This window comes from Anomaloglossus baeobatrachus, chromosome 9 (assembly GCF_048569485.1).
Source record: "Anomaloglossus baeobatrachus isolate aAnoBae1 chromosome 9, aAnoBae1.hap1, whole genome shotgun sequence".
Classification (NCBI taxonomy): Eukaryota; Metazoa; Chordata; class Amphibia; order Anura; family Aromobatidae; genus Anomaloglossus; species Anomaloglossus baeobatrachus.
Window position 1 is genome coordinate 229151460 of NC_134361.1, and position 9378 is coordinate 229160837.

Here is a 9378-nt window from a genome sequence, read left to right on the forward strand (position 1 = left end):
CCCTAGGTCACCTATAACCCACAATGTTGTGTCCTGAGGAATCCTCCGCCCTGATATAAAGCTGTTATAGTATCTGCCATTACTGCCTCTTGTGGTCGGCATTCCACATCGGACTGCTCTAAGGGGCCCTTTGCACGTTGCGACATTGCAAGCCGATGCTGCGATGCCGAGCGCGATAGTCCCCGCCCCCGTCGCATATACGATATCTTGTGATAGCTGCCGTAGCGAACATTATCGCTACGCCAGCTTCACATGCACTCACCTGCCCTGCAACGTCGATCTGGCCGGTGAACCGCCTCCTTCCTAAGGGGGCGGGACGTGCGGCGTCACAGCGACGTCACACGGCAGCTGTCCAATAGAAGCGGAGGGGCGGAGATGAGCAGGACGTAAACATCCCGCCCACCTCCGTCCTTCCGCATTGCCGGCGAGAGCCGCGTGGGACGCAGATAGGAGATGTTCCTCGCTCCTGCGGTTTCATACACAGCGATGTGCGCTGCCACAGGAACGAGGAACAACATCGGACCTGTCGCTGCCGCAACATTATGGAAATGACCGACACTACACCGATGATACGATTTCGACGCTTTTGCGCTCGTTAATCGTATCAAAAACGATTTACACACTCCGATGTCGACAACGACGCTGGATGTGCGTCACTTTCGATTTGACCCCACCGACATCGCACCTGCGATGTCGTAGTGTGCAAAGTGCCCCTTACACTGCGCATCGAATATTCGCAAATAGTCGAATAGCGGCGAGGTATTCAGAAAATATTCGCAAAGACGAATAATCGAAGTATTCGATCATCCCTATTTAAAATCTAAAAACCAAGGAAAGAAGACAATAGACATAATCTGGCCAGTAGCTCCATGCCATTGTATGTTCTTCATTACCTTGTATGTGTCAACTTGACTTTTATGCGGAAAACTAACAGATGCCACGATCTTATGGACAAATTGACTTTCCGCGCCTCTTGGATTAAAATGTTTCACCAGGATCTGACTGATGTAAGTCTTGCCACTGCCGGTGAGTCCATGAAAAGAGAGGACGAGCGGTCTGAGACGTTTTTCTGTCTTCACGATGACCCCCTTGGCTAGGTGCTGTCCAAATATTTTTTTTTCCAAGTCACACTGAAGAGCTGAAAGAAGTGACATGTAGAGAAAAAAAGATGATTATTTTGATACTGATATGGCGCGGCATTGTGCTTGGTGATGTACGGCTCGGCATTGTGCTTGGTGATGTATGGCTCGGCATTGTGCTTGGTGATGTACGGCTCGGCATTGTGCTTGGTGATGTACGGCTCGGCATTGTGCTCGGTGATGTACGGCTCGGCATTGTGCTCGGTGATGTATGGCTCAGCATTGTGCTTGGTGATGTATGGCTCGGCATTGTGCTTGGTGATGTACGGCTCGGCATTGTGCTTGGTGATGTACGGCTCGGCATTGTGCTTGGTGATGTACGGCTCGGCATTGTGCTCGGTGATGTACGGCTCAGCATTGTGCTTGGTGATGTATGGCTCGGCATTGTGCTTGGTGATGTACGGCTCGGCATTGTGCTTGGTGATGTACGGCTCGGCATTGTGCTTGGTGATGTACGGCTCGGCATTGTGCTTGGTGATGTACGGCTCGGCATTGTGCTTGGTGATGTACGGCTCGGCATTGTGCTTGGTGATGTACGGCTCGGCATTGTGCTTGGTGATGTACGGCTCGGTATTGTGCTTGGTGATGTATGGCTCGGCATTGTGCTTGGTGATGTACGGCTCGGCATTGTGCTTGGTGATGTACGGCTCGGCATTGTGCTTGGTGATGTATGGCTCGGCATTGTGCTTGGTGATGTACGGCTCGGCATTGTGCTTGGTGATGTACAATGCCGAGCCATACAACACCAAGCACAATGCCGAGCCGTACATCACCAAGCACAATGCCAAGCCATACAACACCAAGCACAATGCCGAGCCGTACATCACCAAGCACAATGCCGAGGCATACAACACCAAGCACAATGCCGAGCCGTACAACACCAAGCACAATGCCGAGCCGTACATCACCAAGCACAATGCCGAGCCATACAACACCAAGCACAATGCCGAGCCATACATCACCAAGCACAATGCCGAGCCATACATCACCAAGCACAATGCTGAGCCGTACATCACCGAGCACAATGCCGAGCCGTACATCACCAAGCACAATGCTGAGCCGTACATCACCCAGCACAATGCCGAGCCATACATCACCAAGCACAATGCCGAGCCGTACATCACCAAGCACAATGCTGAGCCATACATCACCAAGCACAATGCTGAGCCATACATCACCAAGCACAATGCCGAGCCATACATCACCAAGCACAATGCTGAGCCATACATCACCAAGCACAATGCCGAGCCATACATCACCAAGCACAGTGCTGAGCCATACATCACCAAGCACAGTGCTGAGCCATACATCACCAAGCACAATGCCGAGCCATACATCACCAAGCACAATGCCGAGCCATACATCACCAAGCACAATGCCGAGCCATACATCACCAAGCACAATGCCGAGCCGTACATCACCAAGCACAATGCCGAGCCGTACATCACCAAGCACAATGCAGAGCCGTACATCACCAAGTACAATGCTGAGCCGTACATCACAAAGCACAATGCCGAGCCGTACATCACAAAGCACAATGCCGAGCCGTACATCACCAAGCACAATGCCGAGCTGTACATCACCAAGCACAATGCCGAGCCGTACATCACCAAGCACAATGCCGAGCCATACATCACCAAGCACAATGCCGAGCCATACATCACCAAGCACAATGCCGAGCCATACATCACCAAGCACAATGCTGAGCCATACATCACCAAGCACAATGCCGAGCCATACAACACCAAGCACAATGCCGAGCCGTACATCACCAAGCACAATGCCGAGCCGTACATCACCAAGCATAATGCCGAGCCGTACATCACCAAGCATAATGCCGAGCCATACATCACCAAGCACAATGCCGAGCCATACATCACCAAGCACAATGCCGAGCCATACATCACCAAGTACAATGCCGAGCCATACATCACCAAGCACAATGCCGAGCCATACATCACCAAGCACAATGCCGAGCCATACATCACCAAGCACAATGCCGAGCCGTACATCACCAAGCACAATGCCGAGCCGTACATCACCAAGCACAATGCAGAGCCGTACATCACCAAGTACAATGCTGAGCCGTACATCACAAAGCACAATGCTGAGCTGTACATCACCAAGCACAATGCCGAGCCGTACATCACCAAGCACAATTCCGAGCCATACATCACCAAGCACAATGCCGAGCCATACATCACCAAGCACAATGCCGAGCCATACATCACCAAGCACAATGCTGAGCCATACATCACCAAGCACAATGCTGAGCCATACATCACCAAGCACAATGCCGAGCCATACAACACCAAGCACAATGCCGAGCCGTACATCACCAAGCACAATGCCGAGCCGTACATCACCAAGCATAATGCTGAGCCATACATCACCAAGCACAATGCCGAGCCATACATCACCAAGTACAATGCCGAGCCATACATCACCAAGCACAATGCCGAGCCATACATCACCAAGCACAATGCCGAGCCATACATCACCAAGCACAATGCCGAGCCGTACATCACCAAGCACAATGCCGAGCCGTACATCACCAAGCACAATGCAGAGCCGTACATCACCAAGTACAATGCTGAGCCGTACATCACAAAGCACAATGCTGAGCTGTACATCACCAAGCACAATGCCGAGCCGTACATCACCAAGCACAATTCCGAGCCATACATCACCAAGCACAATGCCGAGCCATACATCACCAAGCACAATGCCGAGCCATACATCACCAAGCACAATGCTGAGCCATACATCACCAAGCACAATGCCGAGCCATACAACACCAAGCACAATGCCGAGCCGTACATTACCAAGCACAATGCTGAGCCATACATCACCAAGCACAATGCCGAGCCGTACATCACCAAGCACAATGCTGAGCCATACATCACCAAGCACAATGCTGAGCCATACATCACCAAGCACAATGCCGAGCCGTACATCACCAAGCACAATGCCGAGCCATACATCACCAAGCACAATGCCAAGCCGTACATCACCAAGCACAATGCCGAGCCGTACATCACCAAGCACAATGCTGAGCCATACATCACCAAGCACAATGCTGAGCCGTACATCACCAAGCACAATGCCGAGCCGTACATCACCAAGCACAATGCCGGGCCGTACATCACCAAGCACAATGCCGAGCCGTACATCACCAAGCACAATGCCGAGCCGTACATCACCAAGCACAATGCTGAGCCATACATCACCAAGCACAATGCTGAGCCATGCATCACCAAGCACAATGCCGAGCCATACAACACCAAGCACAATGCCGAGCCGTACATCACCAAGCATAATGCTGAGCCATACATCACCAAGCACAATGCCGAGCCATACATCACCAAGTACAATGCCGAGCCATACATCACCAAGCACAATGCCGAGCCATACATCACCAAGCACAATGCCGAGCCGTACATCACCAAGCACAATGCCGAGCCGTACATCACCAAGCACAATGCAGAGCCGTACATCACCAAGCACACTGCTGAGCCATATCAGTATCAAAATAATCATCTCTTTTTCTCTACATGTCACTCCTTTCAGCTCTTCAGTGTGACTTGGAAAAAAAAATATTTGGACAGCACCTAGCCAAGGGGGTCATCGTGAAGACAGAAAAACGTCTCAGACCGCTCGTCCTCTCTTTTCATGGACTCACCGGCAGTGGCAAGACTTACATCAGTCAGATCCTGGTGAAACATTTTAATCCAAGAGGCGCGGAAAGTCAATTTGTCCATAAGATCGTGGCATCTGTTAGTTTTCCGCATAAAAGTCAAGTTGACACATACAAGGTAATGAAGAACATACAATGGCATGGAGCTACTGGCCAGATTATGTCTATTGTCTTCTTTCCTTGGTTTTTAGATTTTAAATAGGGATGATCGAATACTTCGATTATTCGTCTTTGCGAATATTTTCCGAATACCTCACCGCTATTCGACTATTTGCGAATATTCGATGCGCAGTGTAAGGGGCACTTTGCACAGTATGACATCGCAGCTGTGGCCATAACAAGCCAAGTGGTCACATGGAGGCTGAAAATGGTCTTTTATGGAGGACACGATGGTAAAGGTATGATAAAAGTCTTCTGGCTTCATATCTCGGTAACCTGTCCGTCAGGTGCAATGATAGAGTGATCAGGAACCCCGGAAGGCCGATCACGCCGACGTCCGGCTCTCCATATAATTTGGTGTAGTGTATGGGCCCGTTCAGGTCTCTTCCAGTCACCTCCTGCCCAATTTTGTCCAAAGTCAGGCCCTTCTTTATGAAATGCTTTCGAATCACTCGTTTGAGAAACAAGATCAAGGGAAACGAAACTTAGAACCGTTCAGTTTCTTCTTTTAGTAACTCATCAGGAAGAACAGGACGGTAACCAATCACTGTCTGCAAGTATAGGTAAAGTTATCAAACCTGCTCTGTCACTATACCATAGCCTCTTCAGAAGTAAGAGGATGTGATCTCTGGTGCCACCTATTGGATGTAGCAGTCCTAAAAGTCAATATCAACCTTTTTAATGAGCCTTGACATAGGAGAAGAAGCCAAACTAGACATTACATTTACAGAAACGTGTTTCGGGGTCTTGCTTCCTCCTCAGTGCAAAGCAGGAAAACCAATTTGGCTAGGTGAAAAGCTTCTGAGCCTCATGCTGGTCTAAGGAGACATAGGCCAGGAATTTATATATGTAAATATCCTTTTCTGAGAGGATGTGGACCTGATTTCTGGCACCACCTATTGAATGTAGCGAGACATATACCATTGTTATAGTAACATGAGAAAAACAATGAATATTGCACCATCTGGTGATCACAACTAGTAGTTTTCTTCCTTTGTCTCCCGTTCAGGGTCATCATGATCGCGGTCGCAGATAGCCGACGTCAGCACTTAATTTCAGCTGAAGTGTATTGACAGCGCAGAGATCTGCCAGGATGGGGGACATTATTACCAGGAAGGGGCCAAGTATGGGGAACATTATTCCACGGTGGGGGATATTATACTAGGATGGGGGGGCATTATTACCAGGAAGGGGCCAAGTATGAGGAACATTATTCCAGGATGGGGGATATTATACTAGGATGGGGGACATTATGACCAGGAAGGGGCCAAGTATGAGGAACATTATTCCAGGATCGGGGATATTATACCAGGATGGGGGACATTATCACCAGGAAGGGGCCAAGTACGGGGAACATTATTCCAGGATAGGGTTTATTATACCAGGATGGGGGACATTATCACCAGGAAGGTGCCCAGGATAGGGAACATTATTACAGGATGGGGGATATTATACTAGGATGGGGGACATTATTACCAGGAAGGGGCCAAGTATGAGGAACATTCTTCCAGGATGGGGGATATTATACCAGGATGGGGGACATTATCACCGGGAAGGGGCCAAGTATGGGGAACATTATTCCAGGATAGGGGATATTATATCAGGATGGGGGACATTATTACCAGGAAGGTGCCCAGGATAGGGAACATTATTACAGGATGGGGGATATTATACCAGGATGGGGGACATTATTACCAGGAGAAGGGATATTATATGAGGATGGGGGACATTATTACCAGGAAGGGGCCCGGGATGGGAAACATTATTCCAGGATAGGGGATATTATACCAGGATAGGGGACATTATCACTGGGAAGGGGCCAAGTATGGGGAACATTATTCCAGGATAGGGGATATTATACCAAGATGGGAGACATTATTACCAGGAAGGGGCCAAGTATGGGGAATATTATTCCAGGATAGGGTTATTATATCAGGATGGGGGACATTATTACCAGAAAGGGGCCCAGGATGGGGAACATTATTCCAGAATGGGGGATATTATATCAGGATGGGGGACATTATTACCAGGAAGGGGCCCGGGATGGGGGACATTATACCAGGAGAGGGGATATTATATCAGGATGGGGACATTATCACCAGGAAGGGGCCAAGTATGGGGAACATTACACAAGGATGGGGGATATTACACCAAGTTAGGGTCAAGTATGAGTGACATTATTACTGGTAGGAACACAGGATGTGGGACATTATTACAGGAAGATGCCCGGGAAGGAGGACATTATACCAGGAAGGGATCTGGATAGGTGACATTATTTTATTATGGGGGCAACACGTATGTCTTTATAGGATTTAGAACTAGTGAGCGTGCAGGGCACTGATCATTACCTGATTGAGCATCACCGGTGTACGAGCGCCATACTCGAGTCCCTGCACCCCATGTTTCTCAGCTGTTAGACAGCCAATAAACATGCTGTGATTGCCTGCCATACACGGTAATGTTGTAGCCATGTTGGCTATTGGCATTACTGTGATAGACCGGCCACCTCGTGTCATCGGGTGCTATTTGTAACCCGGGGGTGCTTGGCACACTGTCCTCTGGAAGCCGGTATAGTTGATGTAGGAGTAAAAGCATAGGTTAGAACAAGGTTTGTACACTTGCACCCTTTAGTGCCTTTCATGGGTGTTTTTAGCCCTGTTTAACCTAATAAATAAATCAACAAATGAAAAAAACAAACAAACGTTTGGTCCCTCTATTTTAATAACCAGCCAAGGTAAAGCAGACAGCTGGGGGCTGGTATTATTAGGCTGAAGAGGCCCATGGTTATTTGGCCCTTCTCAGCCTAAAAATACCAGCTTGCAGCCACCCCAGAATGAGCGCATTACATTAGATGTAGATCTGGCGCTCCGCTCGGCTCTTCCTGACTGCCCTGGTGTAGTAGCTATCAGGGTAATAGTTTTAGGGGTTGATGTCAGCTGTGCAATGTCAGCTTGCTTCAAGTCCAGGGGTTAGTAATGGAGAGGCATCTATTAGACACCCCCATTACTAACCAAGGAAAAAATAGTTTATTTGAATAAAGACTCCCCCACACTACCCCTCGTTCACCAATTTATTATCAAAAATGTTCCCATGAAGTTCCATCGTGGTCCACGATCCACAAATGTAGCTCTGGCGACTGTGAATAGCAGTAAAGTACTGTTTGGAGGGCTAGGAGGGGCCGTTATACAGAGTGAAGAGGTGTGGGGGCCATTATATTGTATTTAGGCCCGATGTTTTTTGGGGGGCTATTAGAAATTCTGCAATGGGGCACCATGATTTCTATGTACACCCCGACTCCTGACCTATTGGATACAGTAAATACTTTTATTACCTATTAAATACAATCTAAGTGTTGCAGGACAACGCCTGGAAATCTTGAGCAAATTTGGGGTCAAATGACAACTTTGCACCCTAAATCTAAATACAGAGGCTGTAGAGGGAAAATTGATCTATCAAATAGAACATAGAACTAATTGGCCACAATACAAAGTGACAAGTGCAAGCTTTTCTATATACACTTTATTAGTACAAATTGCAGTTTTACATTTTATTCTGAATTCTATTAAGGGATCCACAGATCTAAATCAGAATTTTTGTAATTGAAAATTGACTGGTTCCTTAAAGGGGTTTTCCAGTGATATGTTTTTCAAAAACAAGTCATTTAGTTAATGATATGGTCATTATATATATCATTCATTATGTCCCGCTGATTGGAAAATTGCTGGAGGTGGTCAATGGACTAATGTCAGACCGGGTTCAGTGGCCATTAGGGGGAGCACAGTGCGCGGCTGTTTAAATCCCCATGTGACACCTGTCCTTTGTCAACTATTGCAATGTTCCTGTAATGCAAGCCACTACTTACGAATGGTATAGACGGCAGAGAAGTCAGGAAAGCCGGGGTCAGGTAACAAAACACATAATGACACGGAGTACACAGAAGCGTAGTCAGGTGACAATCCGAGAGTCAGAATTCCAGGAGGGTATGTATTAGATTTAGGGAGCAGACAGAGATGTGGTCAGGTAACAAGAGGACACGTATGGACACGGAGTACACAGAAGTGTAATCAGGTCACGATCCGAGGGTCAGAATTCCAGGAGGGTATGTATTAGATTTAGGGAGCAGACAGAGACGTGGTCAGGTAACAGGAGGACACATATTGACACAGAGTACACAGAAGTGTAATCAGGTCACGATCCGAGGGTGAAAATTCCAGGAAGGTACGTATTAGATTCAGGGAGCAGACAGAGACGTGGTCAGGTAACAGGAGGACACATATTGACACAGAGTGCACAGAAGTGTAATCAGGTCACGATCCGAGGGTGAAAATTCCAGGAAGGTACGTATTAGATCCAGGGAGCAGACAGAGACGTGGTCAGGTAACA